The sequence below is a fragment of the Haemaphysalis longicornis genome, unplaced genomic scaffold, assembly GCF_048455015.1.
Source record: "Haemaphysalis longicornis isolate Haplotype H1 unplaced genomic scaffold, Haemaphysalis longicornis Haplotype H1 scaffold_6, whole genome shotgun sequence".
In the NCBI taxonomy this organism is placed as follows: Eukaryota; Metazoa; Arthropoda; class Arachnida; order Ixodida; family Ixodidae; genus Haemaphysalis; species Haemaphysalis longicornis.
In genome coordinates this window covers 177,366,809-177,388,299 of record NW_027526407.1, presented here as the reverse complement: position 1 = coordinate 177,388,299, position 21,491 = coordinate 177,366,809, and the positions used below count along the sequence as shown (strand labels likewise).

At 42.4% G+C, this 21,491-nt stretch overlaps 1 long non-coding RNA gene across 1 annotated transcript in view; it reads right to left on the bottom strand.

Annotated features, from left to right (window-relative positions):
* Positions 1-4,751: 4,751 nt before the first annotated feature.
* The window catches only part of LOC144141279 (uncharacterized), a 35,546-nt gene continuing 18,806 nt past the window's right edge, over positions 4,752-21,491 (bottom strand). Inside the window, exons 3-4 of the long non-coding RNA XR_013316508.1 lie at positions 8,287-8,346; positions 4,752-4,905 (exon numbers count right to left, since the gene is read on the bottom strand). This is a non-coding gene — a long non-coding RNA (uncharacterized LOC144141279). The remainder of the gene's footprint in view (positions 4,906-8,286; positions 8,347-21,491) is intronic.

Genomic DNA, 21,491 nt, shown 5'->3' with positions numbered 1-21,491 from the left:
ATAAGCGGATAGGAAGGGCATCCACTTCAGGTAGACGAATTCAAAGCGCGGCACATCGCTGAGCACGCGCTTTGGCAATAGCTTCCTCGTAGTCGTACTCTTGATTATTCCACTCCTTCTCCAACTCGTCGTCCAGCAGGTCCAAAGATGGCGGTGTCGACGCTTGGAGAGCGGGGAAGACGTTCGTCGGTCGCGATGGAGGTTTGTGGCAATTATCAGGGTTGGGGAGCATCTCCCGTGCTGCCTTGTGTGTGCCTCCTCGTTGCCCGATACTCAATTATGGCCAGGGACCCAGCGAATTGAAACTTTGCGGCAGACTTGACGGAGATCTCTTGCGACTGCACAAATTTTTTCGACCGTCTGATTGTGCATGTCATTTTTCCCGCTTTCTCCAACTGCTTCCTTGGCGTCCGGATATAGGAGGAAAGAGATTGAGGCCTCAGTGTTGCTTCAGGCGGCAATTCTGAGCGCTTCTTCCGTAGCCAGTAGTAAGGCTCTCAGTTTCGGTTCCTTCAAAGATGGGGTGCCACGGAGAGCTTTGGCTCCTTTTGTTTTTGGTCTGGCCGCAGTACAACGCTATGGCGGTGGCGGCGGCCCGAAAAATGGCGCATACCTATGCGGAGAGCTCTACATATACAAATCCTACAAATGCTGCCCCTGAACCTGTTCATTGCAAAGTAATAAAGGTCTGAAAATCAGTATCAACGCAGAAAAAATTTGATTATTTTCTGTAGTTTATTGACAAACAATTTATCAATATAGGAAAGCATAGGCTACATATTATGAGAAACTTAGGCGTCTTTCCGCCGCCCTCTGGGGTTATGACGTTCTGGTTAACTCTCACTTTTCCGCAATTTTTTTAATTTATTCCCAACTATACGAAAGATAACTGGTGTTCTGTGCACCGAGCGGTCCTTTTACCGCTTTCATAAAGTGTAACTTACCCATGCGGTTTGAAATAAAGTTTTGCACGAGGAGAAGAATAAAATATCAAAACAACTGCACGAAAAGGACAGATGAGCAATGCTCCTTGACAAATATTTATGATGAGGCTCGCTGATAGCATACAAGTCTGTACCTATTATACCTGTTTTCACATGCCTAAGTACACGCATAAATAAACTGATCTTCTAGATTCGCATTATTCACATGAGAATGGTGATGACCTGTCATAATAACAGTAGCTGGCGTCAACTCACACGCCTCTTGCAGATTATTTTTGATGGCGGAGACTGTAGGTTTATTGCCGTCGCACAAAGGTTTTATTATTTTGGAGTTTTATTTTGAGGGATTGGCGCATGACCTATTCATCGTGCCCTAAATGCGTGTGAATGAATGTATCTTGTTACCTGGTCAAAACTTGTTTTAGTGCTGTCTCATGCGCTCCCTCAGAATGTAGCACATGTGTGATTAGTAGCGTACTAACGACTACAGTTTGTGGCTTACTAACTTAACCCTGTATGTTTTCTCACGATTGATTTTTTTCTTCAACCTTTCAAAGAATGTGCAATGTTGTATTTTATATCGATTATTTCTCCTCCCTACTATAATGACAAATAGGTGAAGTAGTGATGCAAATAAACAATATACAAGAAATATATTGCCTTGTCGCGCAGCGACGAAAAAATATTTTACTTGTAATAATCACGTCGTTTTTCTAATAATAAAATCGCAGGAAACGATCTCAACTACGTGGCACAATGCTGCAAATGAACGTGCATAGACTATCTACGCTGGTGAATTCAACGTCGGGGCATTTAGTTTAAGATGTCATGTTAAAGCTTAATCACTAAAAAAACACAACTGGAGGTGTGTGAATTCATCCACCAAACAAGAACAGCTTATATAGCTGATTCCCTTTCCTTAACAAATTGTGTAGCGTGGGCAAATGTAAGCGGTAAAATAAACCTAAATCTACTATTTTGGCACGGGATCAGGTCCTGATGAGCGGGCTGACGGGGCAAAAACATACAAAAACAAATTGAATTTCTAAAGTTGCGTGTTAAGTCTATTGGCACAATAGTGAAACAGAATTGTGGAGGAGGCAAAATGCCTATATTTTCCAGTAATGTCCATTCTTATAAACCGTGCTGTGTACTGCGTAGAAATAACCTGTATTCACCGTGGGTTGTAGGGCACGCAAGTTTTTCAAATGGTGCTGTGTAATGCCCAAACATAGTCACAGAAGCTTGTACGTGCGCAGTTATCGGGGATACCGTATGCAATCCCACCTACCCATTTACATTATATAAAACAATGGTCGCCATCCTTCCCTGCGAAAGTGGATGTCCAGCAAAGCTGTTGTAAACCCCTACTAATTATGATGGACGTGGGTATTAAATGTTTCTCGACGTCTCGGTGTGCCTGCCGGTTCCCGTCGCCCAGGGTCATTAAATCAGGGTACAGAGTATGTGCTCTACGTTCCCATATTCAGTGCGGCAGCCATAAACATTGGCAGTTCGTATTACGCGAGTTTTATTTACGCTGCGACGGCTGCTAGACGCCACATTGTGCTGTTTATGCTGTTTTGTCCCTCTACCGTGGTAGGCTTAGCCTGCCCCCCTTTCAAGTGCATACGCGCGACTGGTTTATTCATTGATGAGAAAAAAGGTAAAGTGCGTAACAGCATTTTAGCCGCCGAAATGAGTCGACAGATAATGTCTTACTGCATCTTCGGCAGTGTAGTTAACACACGACACGGTGGCAGTTATTTTGAGGTCGTAGATGCGGCAATTTCGCAGTACTGTTAGCGATAACATGGCCACGGTTTCTTACTTTCGTTCTTCAGTGGCGGTATTCCACTACATTGTCTACTTCCACCACGCTCGGTTTCTCTTGTTTCAGTATTCTGGGGCCTGCGAAACCTGAGGCATGCGCTCGGCGACTTAGCGAAGAACCGCTCCACTGAGTGATAATATTGCTGCATAGATTTTAAAGATAATCTGTAAGGATAATTTTTTTTTCAGGAACACTTGTGGGGGTTGGGGGTCCCAGTATTAGCAGGGGCCTTATAATTCATATTGCGGTTTCGATGCCCACTTTGAGGTTTCAATAAATTCTGAGCTCTATGTGTATGCCTGATTAGCCTGACACATGCGAACGAAGCCTTAGGCCTTGGTGCCTTGGCGTTTTTGACCAAAGGTGGCCATTTTTGCCCATGATGATGTGACCGTTGGGGGTATGGGTATACAGCCTTGTTGTAAAACAAGTGTGGCCATCTTTGTTTGGAAATGTCTGACGTCGGCTGCCACTATGTGTTTCTTTGTGCTACTAAAACTGCACAAGGTGTTGCGCATACTGATAACATTGTACGTTGTTTGAATGCTGGAGTGGAAGTGTCGGTTTTTATTGTCGTAAAAAGGAGTCGATTGAGTATTGAAATCCACGATCATGTTGCATTCAAGGCGAAGTGGAATGATTTGTGACATGTCTTGACAGGTGCGCTAGAGACAGTTACGACAAAAAACAGAATGTCGCTACGTCTTGTTCAATGTTATGCTCAACGTATTCTTGCAGGTGGTACGGCGCTGAGTGCACTAGTGCACGATTCTTTAGAAAAAGACTCGTAGAGTGAGTCGCGAATTTCAGCCTAGACTAAGGTTTTTTCAGGCAATCTGATAGGTCTTGTGGGAATGAAAATATTTCGGTACGAGCAACAGAGCGACTTTAGGAGCGTAAATTTTTAGTGGCCTTTTCTGATTTCGTGTTATGAGCTTCAGGGCTAAAAATATCTACTGCTTGCGACGATCGGAATAGGCTTATAACTGTCATGAATAACAAACTCAAGATAGCAAATATTTCTGCATTTTGCAGCATGTTGGGGGTCTTTTGAGTTGTTATAGTTAGCGTTGTTTTACGTTTTATGCTTTTTGTGTGGCCAGACAAAATAGTATACTTTCAATACTACTGAAGTACACTGAAAAGCAGCATAAAAATTACAGTTTAGAGACTAATGGCCACAAACAGTGCAACAGTTGGAATGTTGGCACCCCTCGCAAAGCGGGTCTATCACTCGTAATTATGTAACTATTACAGCAGCTACCTTTCAGAGTTCCTTACCTTATGACACGGGAGATAACTAATTAGAAATTAGAATTATTTATTCTCCTAAGAGTAACTGCTTTGTGTACACTTTGTCCACGGAAGTAATGTTCATCCTAAGCAGTTCAAAATGTATTTAAAAGTACTTTTCATTTAGCATGAATGTGTCCTTTGCAATTTTAAAAAGAATCTCAAGATGGTGTTTGTGTAGCTGCAAGTCCTGGGTCGGCGCCACGCTGGTTTATCAAAAAAACATAATGTTTTGTAAAAGCAGTACGCTCTCGTTATCTCAAACCCCTAAAATTCGCTGAACATGTTTGAGATAATCGGTGTTTTCAGTAACAGCGGTGGTAATACAAGGCACCTAGGGGAACGCAGCGAAAAAAGTTTCTACTTAACCCATATTTCTAGATATCCGACTTCGAGTTAGCAAGAGATAACTGTAATTACGGAGAAGGTTTAAAAAAGTAAAAAATGTAAATCTGCTTTTTATGTACAATAAAATACGCCCTGGTTGAATTATATGCCGTATGTAGGTATCACTGAATACTTGTGATAACGCAGCACTAGATAAAACACCGAAATTAAAGGCTTACTAACAGAAAAATTGAAAATGATACCACTGAAAGGCAGAACTGGTAGACCAAAACATGTATACCAGCAGGCTGTTGGGCACAAAACAAGTGATTTACAAAAACATCAAAGCCGTTATTTTATTTTTTGCAATGGAACGTAGGAACTGCCGGTTTTCTTCATACACTTGGTCTCATTTATGTGCACACAAGTTCCATCTTTGCATTGTCCAAACCAACAGTCGTACCATCTACCTTTCACCATTCTATTGAACACGGTATACTCTATTGCCTAAAAAAGAATGTTTTATCGTCATCAATAAAAATTCCAAATTGGTGGTGGTTGAAAAAGGTAATAATTACTGCCTTATAATAGGAACCTATTTTGTCATTTTCTGTCAAGAAGTTAAAAAAATAGCTCTAATATTTTACATTCTATATTTTTTAGGTGGGATTTTATCAGCTGTCTTAAAAAATTTTAATATGGCACTTTGTCATAGGATATGCATGTTTTTGTGAAGGAGAAAAATTATTTTGCTTGAGTTTCATCTTCACCCATATACTTCATTTATTCAAAGAGCAGTAGTGTATTTTTGTACCTAAAAAAGTCGTGGAAGCGGAAGTGCTAAATTTAAATCATTGCTTTCATCGAAGTGTATTTAGCAGGAGGAAGAAGTTGAGCTGGCCACCACCTTGTAAAACATATAAATCGGTAGATCTGAGGGTAAGCGGTTGTGCCATCTCAAGAGACGCTCCAGCTAGAGAGTGGGCGCCCATACACCCAAAGCCGTATAAAAAAGCAACCGCTTCTACACACCCGTTTGCTTTTCGCGACGACTGAACAAGCATGTACCGAGCCCTGCGTTGTAAATCGGGAGGCTGAGGTCTCTGTCAGGCCACGTTCGCGTTTTGTCTCAGCTCCCCTTGGTTTGGCCAAGAAATGCAAATCATGTACTAAAATACTCAAACATAATGGACACCCACTTCACTAACGCCAAAACAGCACAATAAGCTATTTGTAACGTTAGCAATAATTCTGTGAAAGAAGAATATTCCTCAAGCGCCTCAGAGTAAATTTTTGCCGTGACATGTTTTGTGACTTAAATCTCTAAATCATATATCTAATTGTAAAACTAAACGGGCACTCACACATAAAAATGCACTGTAGGTTGTGCCGCAGGCGTGTATTTACACTTGCTACCTTATGTGATGTCACGCTACCCAAGCAAAATCATTAATCGATGCTACGTTAGTCACAGGAAGGCGCTATCCGCTTCATTTATCTTCCTACTCATCCCCGAATTCTCGTTTTTAGGTGACTCCAGACATCTTCGTTGCTGCTTGCTTCATGCACCAGATCCAGTATTCGCTAAATTTTTTCCTTTCTCCAGCCTGATTTTGAGCAAAAGTGCCGAAATTATGACTGGTCACCCTGAAGGCTTCCTTATATTAAGGTTACCTGCAGCAACGTCTCGTCACATAGAGGTCGCCAACACATGGGCACCAATGAGGGTGGCAATGGGGAATGAAAAAATTTTGAATATTCTAGAACTACACTATATAGAGATTCGTTACATCCAGGTTTAGGCGTAGAACAAAAGACCCCAAGTTGAATAGGGAAGTTGAAATCTGCCAAATCTGGCAACTAACGTTCGTTGAAAGAAACACACGAAAATAAAAGTTTCTTTACAATTATTTAATAAATCACAGATCTCCGTAACCGTGCTCCTTCATGGCTGCCTAGCAATAAAAATGAGAACTGCGGACGAACTGAATGAAGTCAATGCGTATTCTGCTACCGCGTCGGACGTGATCAGCTGACTGGATTTAAACATTTACTGCCTCCGAGAAACTAGGGGTTGGTGAAAGAACAAAACCGCCTAAGAAAGGTTACGCAATAATAACCAATTCTTAAATTTCCTACTTTTTACTGAGTGTTCTTTGTTTGGTCCTACAACATGTGAAAGTGGTTAAAATGCACTGCACGCGCCGCTGTTTCAATTTATTTAAGCGTAGGCGGCAGCTTGTCGTAAAACGCGACCACAGTGTTCAGATGTAAAACTGAGGCTACGATTTTGTCACCCTCTTGCCTCTCGCCCTTCAGACAGACAAAACTTGTTTTTTAAATGATTACCAAATACCCAGCGACCGGTTCGTATTGCAAACATAAAGCAATGCTTTTCCGCACAAAACAATAAATTTGTACTATCATTAGGGTTTCATTCAGGAAACAATTGGCGATGGCTGTTTTATATTTATTTCTGTAAAATTAAGCAGATTACTAATGGTAGTAAAGACGTAAGGTAACGCCGTCTCTCAGCGTTATTGTTTTGAGGAAAATCTAAAAATTTGCCCTCCCCCCAACCGTGTGTTCCCCTCGTTGTCGACGCCGTTTCTTCATGACCTGCCAAAGGTGAGTGCCGTAAAATACTTGGATTGGCTTTGCTGGAACATTTAGCAACACTTAATTCCTGAATGCCAAAAGGGCGCAAAGGCAACAACAGCGCATGTAAACTGCGCACCAATGAGTGGTCTTGCTTTACCAGCTCGACTTCCAGCTTTTCGCATTGAGCTTCATTGGCGATTTTCAATTACCGAGTATGAGCTTATATCTACTCATGACAGGCCTGGTAATGCTGGCATCTATTTGTAGAACTAACCGTTCTAAAAATGTCTTTCTGGTTGTCTCTGCTTAGCAGGCCGCACCTCAGCGGAATAACAGCTAGACATGAACAATTAGGCCGTGCTCTCCTACATTGGCATTCCACTGACGAGCGCTTCACCACGGCCGGCGCTGTTTGCTTAAGCGACGGTTGGCCATACAACGTCCGCCCGGTTTGTATAGCTTTGTTACCCCACCTCACGTAGCCCCCTTATAATACCACGAGCAGGCACGGGGTTGGGTTTCGTGCTGTAACTTCAACGCGTAAATATCGAGTTGTTGGGACTCGTCAAGCGCATTACCTAGCTTTGTATTGAGCTCAGCACAATCAACAATGAGCTCCTCGTTCAAGCTTTTGTCGTCTTTTTATTCCCACGGGGCGTTTTCCACCTGCTCCACAAAATATCAGGAAACAAGCATTTGGACATATAATTAAATAAAAAAAGCATATTGCCTCCGTTCTAACAGCTTCCCTTCTACAACAACAAAACCGGGCTACATGATGATCCAAAATTTTTAAACTTTCCACCCCCGTACTTAAGTCTATTGACCGCAGGGCAAAGCTCGCTTAGTTTATCTCACGCCGGCTCAACCCCTCTCCGTCCCGTGAGTACCCTTATTTTTGATATGTTATTACTAAGGTCAACATGACGCTGGCAACTTCCATAAGGCGCACGCTGTACAATGAGTCTGTAATATTATTGTCTTGAATATTTGGATGCCTCCGAATTAGCCATGTTTCTATCAGAAACCTTGGACGCCGCTTTTTGGCATAAAGGGAATGTTAAGTTTTACGTTTCACGGTGTATTTTTAAAGTGCATAATATGATGTCCGGATTGAAAAAATCTCGTAATCAAGGAGTAGATTTGTCGTGGATGTGAACACTTTTTCTTATTACAATTGTATACTTCGTGGAACTCGCAAAAAATTTTCAACTTCGAGGTTTCCAGAAAAACGTTTCATGAACCAATTTAGGCACAACAATGTAGGATACGTTACAAAAAACTTACAAAACAAGGGGTATTGTTAGGCAATTTCAGGTTGCATCGGTCAACACATCCAACGGGATGCTAGAATGAGAAAAAATACATTTGAGCAAGCATTGTATGCACAATACCGAGCCGAATGGCAAGCTGGCACTAACGCCCACAATGTTGCATTTAAAACAAATGCCTTCTTTTCTTCTTTCTGTTGAGGCCATTTTAGACCCTCTTGTCATATTGTTCGCATAGCATTGCCTCATAATCCAAGCGCTTTAGGATGTTAGGAAAATGCACTTTCCAATCTATTTTACCAATCGCCATCAGAAAATTTGCTGAGTGAACTTGCCAAGTTTTCACGTAGCCCGAAATGGTCTAAGGGCGGGAATGACCTGTACATGCAAATATTTTTTGTTACAAGTACTCCCGATGTGTGGTGTATAGTGATTACCTTTTTCGATGTTCGGTAAAAGGTCTGAAAATTTAACTTTTCAGCTTTGCACATAAGTGCTTGCCAATATGAGCGCTGCCATATATTCTAAAAGACAGTTTGCATGTTGTAGTTGTGCAACATTTACCACACTATTTGTTTTTATGCACGAAACATATTTGCAAACTACTACATTGTGGCAATGTACGTACTTGCAGACATTGCTAGGCGAAAATAGATCAGTCAATTTGCAGCGAGAAATAAATTCTTAAACAACATTTTCAGTTTTCATCTGCAGATATATATATGACCGCATAATCGTTGTGATATCAATTAATCTTACGCCTTAAAAACGCTTCCAAAAATTACAAACAGCGCTCGCGCGCCAGACAAGCCTTCTTCGACATATTTTACGATGCCCAACAGTACCAAAACGTTGAAGTCTATGGCGAGAGCACGGGAACGCGAGAAAATGAAATCGAGTTTGCAACCTCCTTCAGCGTTTTTCATGACAGTAGCGAAAGGACGCGGAAGAGGGAGAGATGTGAGCCGAAAAGAGAAGAAGGGCTTATCAATGGCAGAGGTGGCAGAAGCCTATGGTCTCTTGACATCCGGAACAAAGTGAGCAGATACGCATTCAATTTCTGGTGATATTGATACTTCCTAAATTTAAATGTGATTTGGGAGAAATACAATTTCGCTCTACGATGGGTTTTCTTGTTCAAGAGGATATTTTGTAAAATTAGTTTTTTAAATCGACATTTGGCATAAACTTTGTAATTTCCCCTTGCAGGTGTTATTATTAAGAAGTGTGGCCACATGCACTGAGCATCTCTACACTAACGTTATTGCGCTGATTTTGCTCTTTAGGTTCTGTTTGAAATACACTGTCCCTTGTAAAGTCTATGCTACCTAATTTTTTAAACCACCTTTTTGGCACAGAATTTAAACCGCGTATACTGTGCAGAACGGTGATATAATAATTAAATATACAATCAAAACTCGATTTAACGAAATTCGATGTTACGAACTTCCCAATCTAACGCACGAAATACGATTTCCCACAGGTGCCTATGCAGCTCAATGCGTTATGAACTGGAGCTAACGAAATATTTTAATGGCCATTCCCAATTTAACGAAGCATTTTTGAAACAGAAACGTTTATAACTGAGCAATTTCGAATGTGTGACGCCTGAACGACGCGAATGGTATTGTTCTACATCTTGGCCCGCCTTCGCGGCCAGCACAATTAACACAATATGGACGGGAAAAGATGGCATCACCCATGACACTAACCTAGAATAAGGTACAAGAAACACATCCTCAGGGCCACCCCGAACGAAAAGTTGGAGGAAGGCCTGCTTAGGTAGTTCAAGTATACAAGAGCCAGGAATGTTCTGCTCATCGGGGAAGGGGTACAACAAAAACCCCGGTGTTTCAAGCGTCTACTACGGTGTGACTTCTTTAGGGCCATTCCCGGCTGGTTTATAATTTCCACCGCTTACATTATTCCCATTTGTAAATTATCAGTACGCGCGTGCCGAGGCCGCCTTAATTACGATGTCTCCCTGTAGACATCAAATTTATAAAATCAACTGCTTGTGAAATGTCCATCCGGATTTTACGAAGTCTTCGAGATAACGAAATAATTTTGGTTGTCGGTGACTTCGTTATATAAAGTTTTAGTCTAAAATATTTTTCCCGCTGTTCCTTTTTATCTAATATATATTCATCGTTTAAATACAGACATTATTATTTTGTATTCTTAAGAACGCAACAAGCCAGCAATAGTAGCTTTTCAAAAAACATACACTCGCTCTCAAAAACAGTATTACGAGATTATTTATTGATCTCTTGCGCCAAGAACGCATCAACTTGTGGTTTCAGTGACAGGCTGTTAGCATGTGAGATGTTCAAGACAAATAAAACGAAAAGGTATCAAGTAATCTATATTACACTCTAAAACAAGAAATATGCTGTACCGTTCCCAATATTCGGAAGAATCAAGCATAACACTGATGCTTTGCTGCTTGATGGCATTACTAGGAGTGGAGGACTCCCAAGCCAGCATTCCAGTCTGTGTATTCTGTGCATTCATTAGCCAATATTCCGTCATGGGTGCAACCTGTGGCAGTCTGTGTGCGCGTTATTGAGTTCTTTAAATCATAAGCCTAGTCTCTGAGCGATCATTTCTGTCTTCACAACAGTATTTCGTAGCGATGACGCAGTTTCTATCGTGGTACTCTACTATTTTAAGGAAATTGTGACGAATGTTACGAAAGAAATGTAGAAAACGTAAAAGTCGATTACAACACTCGACCTTCTACAAAATCATTTTATACAGTAGAGTCTCGATAAACGGAAATCGCTCAAATGAAATTACCGCCTAAACGTTACAGAAGCCTGTAAGTTGGTTGGTTTTGTATTCAGGTAGCGTAAAAAAACTCTCGGTAACCGGAACTAAAATTTTAGCGTCACCGTGTAAACTGAACCAGCAGTGGAGCTTTTGTGAAACTCATTGGCATGAGAATCAGATTTTTACGAATCCGGCCCTTTTGTTTTTGGTTTTCTTGCTCAATGTTTTTTTTCGCCTCGTTGGCTTCGTAAGCCTCGGCTCGTTCGTGGTGAGCCGTGTAAGCGCAACGAATGCTACATCGCAGTTTCCGTTTCAGTGTTCGGTCTCAATTCAAGACGCCCGATGTTACAGGTGTCAGCTACTGCATGCCGCTTCGTGCATGCTATCGTTCCATTCGCGCTTCATTACAGCGTTGGCGTCTTTCAAATTTGGTGGCTCGTAAGCAGTCACGAAGTCGAGTCCTCTAGCCTCCTTGAAGATGCAGTTGCAAAGACTCAAACAAAAATAATTGACGCATTTTGTGGTGAACAGCGCTTCATTGTTGAAAACTCAAGTTTGTGAATGCTGTGCCTCAACCTCTTGTAATTTTTTTTCTTTCTGAAAACCTATGAGCTACATTCAACTTCTAGTGCTTATAGTTTCCTGGAATAGTATCAAGAATGTGTGTGCACATACATTTGCACTTTCCCACATCTATCTCAGGAAACGGAACTCCTGTTAAACGGAACTAATTTTTTCGGTCTCTTGAAGTTCTGTTTATCGAGAGTCTACTGTATACAGCACACTGAGTCCTTGCAATGTTAGTGCTCCTGCTAAATCTAATAAAAGTGCTAAGTAGACTTCAATAAAAAAATGTTGATTTGTGTTGTTAAAAAATAATTCGCAGGGTAATGCATAAAATGTGTCTTGTTTTCGGATCTGTGCTCTCTCTGGCTTATCTTCAATTACTACGGTTCAGTGAGTGGTTTGCTTATCTTGCGCAACTTCACTCAAAAAATGAATGTTTCCACAAGGCCTCCTTCAACACACTGCCGGCTTTCCTCTCGCCTCAAAATCTCGACGATGGTGCCATCTGGCGTACGCAGGAACGCCCGGTGCCCCCTCGTTAACTTGTAACCTACCTTTCTACTTGGGACCACACATTCTTATGGTGACGAAAATGGGAGAGCCCAGTCTCTTATGGCGAGCGCTCCTTCCTCCCTCTTCATAAAGTACGCCGCCTGTTGCAGTAATTGGAAGCTATGTAAACAGCGTACTTTTCGCCACTATTGTGAATGTAGCTGAAGTGTTGCGGGTATAATTGAACTTTTACGACAGAGAAGACACGAGTTATCTATTGAACACAAGTTTTCCTTTCGAAAAAATTTTTACCTAATAAATTATCATTTCTACCTTATCACCTAAGCTATCAATCGTCATATTTGCTTGTTGAAGTGGATGTATTACGTATGGAGTGGTAAAGACACGCACAGGGGCTTCTAGTCCGATTCAGAGAGAAAAGCTTCCGTGTTTGTGTCAACGAATGGTTGATATAAAAGGAACAGCGTGGTCCACATAAACAAGTCGACTACTTGTTCTGAAGGCATAACGTTGTACAAGTCGAATGATTGTATTATAACTCATGAGATTTGTAATATTTAAGGAATAACAATACGTACCGAAACGTGTACTTTGTTTGAATGAACGATAATGCCATAAAAAACGAGCTATCAGAGTGACTCTATCGGTACTTCGGAAAAGAAAAAAGAAACGACGGAAATGTTTTACATTTCCTTCGTTTTTTTTTTCTTTTCCGTGGTACCGATATAGTCACTCCGTAGCTAGGTTGGTTAGCAAAATGGGTAAAAGTTAGTTTTGTAATTAAAAAAAACACATTTTTCCCGAGCGTGCTCATGAAATACTTTCTATTTTCAGGAAATATTTTTTGAAAATACTTTTTTAATTTTTTGACAGCCCCTTATTAACATCGTTAGAATCTTCCGATGCGGTATCTTTTCCTGGTTTGGGTATATTGCTAGTCGGCGTTCTTATTCCTGCATAATCTTTGTTATCGGTTAGGAGCTGAGCTATTCTAGAAATGACCAATTTTTAATTACCATGATCAAAATTCTCGAACAGTACTTTGAACGTGTGGGGAAAACCTGTATAAGTCTAAGGCCACAACAGCTGTGCTGAAATTAAGAATGGTAATGCAATAAAAAACTTTCCATTGTTTCAGATGACCTGCTTTGTGTTGTAATTTTTTCGACCCCCTTTTCAATAAAACACATGACTGCAGTATTGTGCGTGTAAACCTGCGCCAAATGTTGTCAACAGATTGCCAGTTTAGGGGGTGCTATATGTTTGAGGGGCCATCCATTGGGCACTCACAGATAAAACATGGATACAAGACAACCGGTTCTATACTGTGGAGTATTTTCAAAAAATCGGAAACAATAAAATACCTTTCTAGGTCCTTCTAATTTGAGGGTGAGTGAACCTCCAAACGCTCTACAGCAACCATTGTTGCAGCATTTTGTATGGAGATAGGTTGGAATCAGTGTTCCCCAACCAACATATGAGGGTGTCCAGTAGGAGCCGGTTATGCTCCTCTGTCCACAGTGTTCGAGTATGGGGCGGTTTCATGGCGGTACGGAGGCTCAGTATTCTAGGCAGTATGTTTTCATTAGTCTTAGTGATTTTTTCTTGAATGGGCCAAGTTCTACCAGGCTCCAAGGATGGCATGCATTACCTCATTAGTAAGATAAAAGGGTTGTTTATAAAAATGTATGGGAGAAATTACGATGGTTGCTTTGTAGCATCTTAGGTTGTCCTTTGTAGTGACATATTTTAAGAGATTAGGGAGAATTCAAAGAAAAAATAAACATTTCAGTGGTTTTTCAACGTCGTAGTGTTCGGAAACCCCTGATTTGAATTCACGAATAGAAATAAAATATTCATATTTCCTTATAATTATATTTTTTTATCTCTGTAATATTTATAGTATTATTATTGTTTATTTATAATATCTTTTTAAATTAGTTTGTTTCGACGAGATTCTTGGGAGATTTAGCGCTGTTTCGAGCAATCATAGAAGGGGTTTTTTATGGCTCAAACAGTCAACCTTATATTGCGTGCGGTGCTTCACGCCTTTGTGTTCCCTAAGTTGGGCATATATTGTGTGCACTACACACATACAATTGTCCAATGTTTTAGGCAAAGCTTTCTATAATAACGTCTGCTACAAACATGTACCGAGGGTAATACAATTTTAAAGCTTAAATTTTGAAACAGACATCCACAGCATAGAGTACGGGAAGATATCTTTGCTAAAGCCTACCAAAGAAAGAAGAAAACATGGTGGTGAGGATGAGAGTACGACATCGCACTGTTGAATGCCTACAATTAGAACGAGGGTATTTACGCCCATATCTTATGAGAAGAGCTACAAAGAGACAGAGGCGAACCGTCCACCTTTAAACCTCTCTAACTGCCAAGAGAGTTTCAAGGAAGCGATGTTGCAAAAGGAGACGACATTTCACGCGAAGATTTTGTGAGCACGATGCCAAAGGAAGAGTTGTTTGTTTAAAATATATGGCGTGTACGTTTTTTGTTCACACCACTCAGCTTGATTTATTGGTTTATTGACTACAAGGTTTAGCACGACCACTCTACAGGGGGGTTGAGGCACGCCTTAATCAGGCTTGAGGAATTATTTTCATTAAATGGGCATCTTTAAAGTCCACTGAAATCTCGAAGGCACAGGCGTTTTCGATTTTCGCCCCTACCAGAAAAGCGGCTGCCGTCGACGCGAATCGCACCCGCACCCTTGGCCCAAACTAATAGCCACTGAGCCCCCACCTTGACACCACTAAGTTAAAATAGTCATAAATTATTCGATAGACGTGGGTGAGATAAACCTAACACAGAAGGAAACAAGTTGTGGCGATAGGAAATATGGGACAAGGTAGAGGAATAAGGCATTTTTCTCGTGTCTGTGCTGTATATACTGGGATAGTCTCGAATCGCGTACAACTGCCACATCATGTGCACTCTATTCGCTGTAAGCGTGCTTCATTACTTGGAGAAACCAGAGGCTAATGATTTAGCACCCATTCCACTGATCCTTCATTCTCCTATTGACAGAGCGGCATATGTGGCCAGGGTTATCTCTTTAAAAGTATGACTATTATAACACTAGAAACACGTATGCGAATAACGTACTGCACAACGAAGGCTTTCTATTCCTCGCAAATTTGCACATGGAAACATATTCGCCTGAACAACTAATAAAAACCGCATCACAAGATAAATAAAAATGATCACGCTGCTGGGCAATTGCTCGCAGTGAAACTAAAGAAATAACCAAAATATGTGCGGAACATCAATAAAGCAATTACAGTGGACGTGAAAGCTGTCTGAACATGCACGCCCCACAAAATGAGCTGTGGAAGCCTCGCTTGACTAGCTGCAGTATCGATCTGGCGCTAACACCGCAAGTGTTAACAAGATGGCGCCCTAGCCCCTGAAAAGACCTAGAAAGAGACATTGTTTGAATTTTCACAAGTTACGGTAAATATTTGATTGATTGTTTGTCGGTTTTAAGGCGCCGACGCAACGCAGACATTGAGGCGCGCGTAGTGAAGGGCTCCGGATCAACTCGTGGGGTTCTTTAAATTGCGCGTAAATCTTGTACATACGAGTATTTTTGTCTTTGCCCCCATCAGAAAAGCGACCGCCTCTGCCGGGAATCGCACACGTGAGCTCGTGCTCCGCAGCGCAACGCCTTAGCCACTGAGCCACTGCAGCGTTTCAGTTAGGGCAATTATTGCGTTCATTTATGGTTATTTATCTTGAATACAAAAGTGTATTTTTATTGGCGGGATAGCAACGGGAGCGTCCGTGGCAACAGTGGATCGCATGATCAGGCCAACACGTCTCTAGGGGAAAGTGTGGATCTGGGGCACAATGAATTGACAACCACTGCAAAAACAAGATACATTAGTTCTATCAAAAGCAGGGCAAGCCGTTTTACTTAAGAAGCCTCCGTTTGGATGAGCGAAGCCGTGATTCTGTGCTTTCCTTGGCTTCTTAACACGGGGAAGTCTACGATGGCAATCAGCTTCTTGGAAAGCTGCGCACCTAAAGCGGCCTAACCAGAGGTAAGGCGCTACTTCGAAAACTTCGCAGTTGGTCATTTTTCAGAAATCCCATAACAAGACTGGTCTTTGCATCACTTGTATTTTTGCATCATTCACTCAGAATATATTTCTCTTTTGTCGAAAAAAAATATTTCGTTATTGTCCATGTCGTTGAGAAGCCTGCAATCCTTCTAGTTCACGTAAACACGTTAGATACCCCTAGGTTGCAAAACTTTATTGGTGATAGCTATTGCTTTAGTGACTGAGACATCAAAATTGTGGCGGGATCAAACATGACACATTTTTCCTAATCAGAAGAAGGCCGAGCACCACTTTTCATGCTTGCTGCCCGAGTTCTTCAACATGTTTATTAAAAATAAGTGCTAATTCTATAAAGAGTTGAAAATATACGTTAAATTTAAAACTCTCATTCAGATTAAGCCACTTGAAAATTTAGAACTGACAATTCACAAATTATGTTAGCGAATATTTCGAACCACCATATTACACCGAAGGTAACTGAGATATAAAAAATAAAACCCAGTAGAAATAGGCCGTTGAGAATTGTTTAATGTTTTGAAAATAATCACTTTCTGACTGACTTAACATTCTTTCTGAGTTTCAATTAGGCACGATAAAAAATTACTCCCACATCCCCTCACAGGAAACCTGGTGGGATGCGACGCTGAGGGGGGTGCAAGCGCACGCGGACAGCAACCGTCTACCGAAAGGCCGCCGGAGAGAGGCCCACCGGCTATAGGCGCAGCGCGCCCGAAGGAGAGGAGACCGCGGAGAGAGAGAGTACTGCACATGCTCAGCACCGCGCGCAGCGGCGCCCACCAGCGGAGTGAGAGCGCGCTGGGCCGCACACCCGCAGATGTTGAGAGAGTGTTCCCTCTCACCTGGGCACCTGCCGGCGCCAGTACGTCTGCCGCGGCTATGACGCAACACAATCCAACACAATCCACTTTAATCCTATCCAATCCAAGCCAAGCTAAGTCAAGCCATGCCAAGCCAATCCAATCCAATCGAATCCAATCCCATGCCCTTCGCGAGGGAGTGTTCGCTATCGGAGAGGAGAGGGGTGAGCGGAGGAGAGTGCGGACGCCGACGACGACGGACGCACGCAGGAAGGACAGGTCCGTCGAAAAGAGATGCTCTCAGCGTCGCATCAAAAATTGGGCGGCACAACTACGGTTCGAGCAATATTTGAGGTCCTCCAAAAAATAGCGGGCCAGTGTTTTATGGAACCTAATGTACGCAGTTTCCTACGGCGTTTGTTTTGGGGTATAAAATGAACTTACAGAGGGGGCTACACAGAGCTCCTGATGGCAATAAATTTGCAATATTACACAGAAATATTCAAGGGTGTTACTTCGGTGTATCTTCACCCGCATCCTAACACACAGAGCAGATATACTAGAATCAAGTTTAGCTGCTGATATTTTTATAGTTTTATACTGACATTGACTTCACCACGCAATCTAAACAGAGATTACGCCGCGCCATTATCGAAATAAATAAACCGTTTGTACTAAAATGGAGGGCCGCGCGGTGCAGTTCTGCCGCAAATGATGGCCGTGAGTGTTTTCTCTTTTTTCTCATTTTACTAGCACTTTTTCTTTATTACAAAACATATCTTCCAAAATTTGCGCAATCATTAAGGTAAGAAAATTACACAGATCTTTTAGTTATTGTTTATGTGAATATGACCAGAATTGTCCGTGGTACAGAGCAGTGGCTTTATGCAAAAAGGGTGTGGCCTGGCGAAGTCGCCTGTCCACCGGTGAGGGCGTTAGTTTTTTTTCCCACATTATCAGCCATGGGTGTGTTCATTGGTGAAAGAATCGTTGCGGCGGCAGCCGTGGGATCTGTGGGGTGTGTACTGGTTTGATTCGCTCAACCAGCTGGCCTCGTCGTGTCTCGCTCTGTTAAATTAGCCTCTGTAGTTCATTTTTGGGTACTGACAAAACAAGTGTGTGGGAAATCTGGAGGTCCAACAAAAAACTCCCACCTCCCCTCGCGGGAACCCCTGTGTAGATGCGACGCATAGGGGGTTCACGGCACGTTTCCATTGAAGGCAGCGTAGGACAGCGGAGAAACGGCGCTGGAACGATGGAGCGCAGAGGCGCAGGCACCGCGTTTTATAGCGCGCATAACGGTGAGGGGACGCGCTGGCGCCAGCGCGTGTGCCGCGGCTATGACGCAACACAATCCAACACCATCCAATCCAATCCAATTCAATCCAATCCAAGCCAAGCCAAACCAATTCAATCCAATTCAATCCAATTCAATCGAATCCAATCCAATGCCCCTCGCGAGAGAGTGTTCGCTATCGGAGAGGAGAGGGGGTGAGCGGCGGAGAGCGAAGCTGGCGCGGCGAGAAGAATGGCGGAGGGGTGGACGCCGACAACAACGACGGCGACGCCGGATGGAGGGACAAGGCGGCTGAATGAAATTCCTTCGCATCTAAAAAGTAGCGGTGATTTCTTACAACCACCAACCAATCCACAACACCAAGCGAATACGCATCGCTCGACGTGCAGGGAGGAATGTGCTTCTAACACGCAGGTGTTTTATGCCGGGGTCCACAAAAGTCGCACAACATATCCGCCAGGAAAATGACATTGCCAGAAAAACTTCGATATACGTGGCTGCGCCGGGATTGGAGCCACGAATTTTTTCGCCGCAGTGGGAGGTACAAAGCACGCTACCGACTGAGCTATGAAGAGACATGTGAATTCGACGTAAAACGGGTCTTATATCGTTCTTTTCAGATGGTGCTGTAATTTAGGACAGGCAAAACGAAGTAGTGCATCATGCCGCTAATGAACACCGACATTTTGCGCCTCGATGCTAGCGCCAACGTGCACGGGGGACCCGCAGAGTATCTGCGGAGAACCGGACTTGCGGATCTCACGCTCGAGACATGGTCCCCTGCTCCTTTAGCAGTCGCGGACCATGTGTTCACCAGACGATTCGCTGCCAACCCTTTTGGTTTCGTTGCACGGATGGTTTGCTAGCTCCTGTAGTTTGAGTCAGATTTACGCTATGCTCCGGCGTGTGCAATCCAGTGTTTCACGTTGGTGCTTATATCGGTGCCATACCGATGAAATATAATTAGCGATGTGCAAGGACATATCCACGCACAGTAAACATTCAACTGCTCCTGTGAATGCACATTTTAATTTCGTGATCTATCGGTTCCTAAGGAAGATGAAACAACCTCAATTTTTCGGCACCCGACAAGCTTGCAAACCTTTCTCGCCAGGACAACTGCACTTGAAAGGAAGAGAATGGGTGCCACTTAAAGCACCAACGTGAGTTAATTCCCAGCAAGGAGGGAGTGGTTTACTTGATTCGGCTGCCTGGCAAAAAGGTATACATCGGCCAAACTGCCAGATGTAATTATGATAGACTCCGTGAGCACAATATTAATGTTATCAACGCCATAAGTTGGCATTTTGGCATTATTTGACGTGATTGTGTGCTCCACTTTTTGAAAAAAGCTGAGGTGCTCGCTGGGAGCCGTGACTCGCTGAAACGGGGACAATATAGGCGCATGAAATTGTTCGGTCGGGAGATGTTTTCAGTAGTGTTTCTTCACTATCATTATTGGCAAAGGAATCGAGTTTCTTGAATGAGTCTAATATTTTGGAGAGGGCATGTGTGTCATTGTGAAAGTGTGGGGTATTCAAACATTTTTATTTGTTTTTATTTTGTGATTTTAGTTTTGTATTTTGAACTTCCCTTGGTCGCACGTGTCTGCCTAATAGTAGTGTATATGAGCCTGGAAATTAACTTTATTAGTGTGCGCTTTATGGTGTGTCTTCTCTCGTCCAATTCTTTTAGCGCAATTTTATTTCCATCTATTCAAAGGTTTTTTGGATGCCTTCTTAAATATTGCCCGTCAAGACGCGTATTGTGTTTACAAGGATTGCGCTTGTATTGTCTACTGACTAAATTTCGCGACAGCTGGAAGTCAACTGTCATTTGAATGTTTACCTGTAACTCGATATTAAACTTCTACCCCTCATGGTTCGCTAGTTGTGTGTTACCGCCAGAAAGCTGCCTTAAAATGGCCTTCGTTACAGCTCCACTATGTTCACCAGAGACCTGTTCACACCAAAAGGCAGGTTTGTGAGCTGCGATCTTAGTTGCTCTCTATATTTCACGGCAGGGGTGTGTGTTTCTCCTCTTTGTGCACCACATAGGCTGGCCGTGTGCGAGGTTTGAAAACACGGTGTCCTAAAAGAGCTTGCACTCATTGCAGGATATGCGGTTATTCCAGAGTTTCCCTCAAATTACCGTATATTTTGTACAGCGGGATCGTGGACGCACTTTGAAAGCTTAGGCGGCCTTTGTGAAGGATACGGGATCCTACAGACCTCGCCAGAAATGTTCACTTTCAACCGCACCTCGCTATTTGTTGAAGACATCGGCAGTATTTGATAGAAAGGTATGTTTCTTAACCCCAAAAAAATGTTCTGTTTAAGCATCACCCGGCACAGCAAATACGAAAGAGGTTTATAGCATGCATAGGTTGACAAAAGCGAAGCCCTGTCGAAGACGTCGATAAATAGGAGACTCAGTTCCTCTGGCACGGACGAGGAAAATCACAACAAGAGGTTTGCAGCAGCCATAACAGGCCGGAATAAATTCCATAGTTGTATGAACCTCGAGCAATCCGCTCATCTACAACTGTTTGACGCGCTTGTTTTTGTCATTCAATACAATAACCAGGCTAAGGCAAATTCCGCCTATTCGCGGTTGAAAAGTCTGGTCAACTGGTACTTTAAATAAAATTCGTCAATAAATGTTTATAGGTAGCCGAAAATTTGGTATTTTTTTGTTCGCGTAAGTTCCAGGAATGTGAATAGATGCAATATATTACAAATTTATGTTTGCAGGACTTTACTCCAGAGATACGTATACAATAACAACACTCGACTTCATTGTAACGATAGCTTTGTGGGACTCTTTTAATGCGGACTCTGCCGCAGCCCCAGTTTTTCGGTGTTTCGTGTCGTGTTGAGAGAAATAGTTTGCCTTCAATGGCGCTTGTAACAATATGGAGTGTCTGGTTTACGGCCCAGCTATGCTGTGAATGTCGTGCTACCTGACAAATGTTTTCTGAACGCGATTATTGACCCATAATTTCGCACAGCTAGATAGCTTGAGCTTTAGGCACCTGTAACTAGGTTGATAATGTCCAAATTACGGTAATTTTTGCTTTAGGATAAATTGGGATAACTTAGCAAAATAAATGCATCCAGTCAATAGTTCAATTTAAAGCATAAGAAAATGGCAATTGTTAAACAAAATTAGT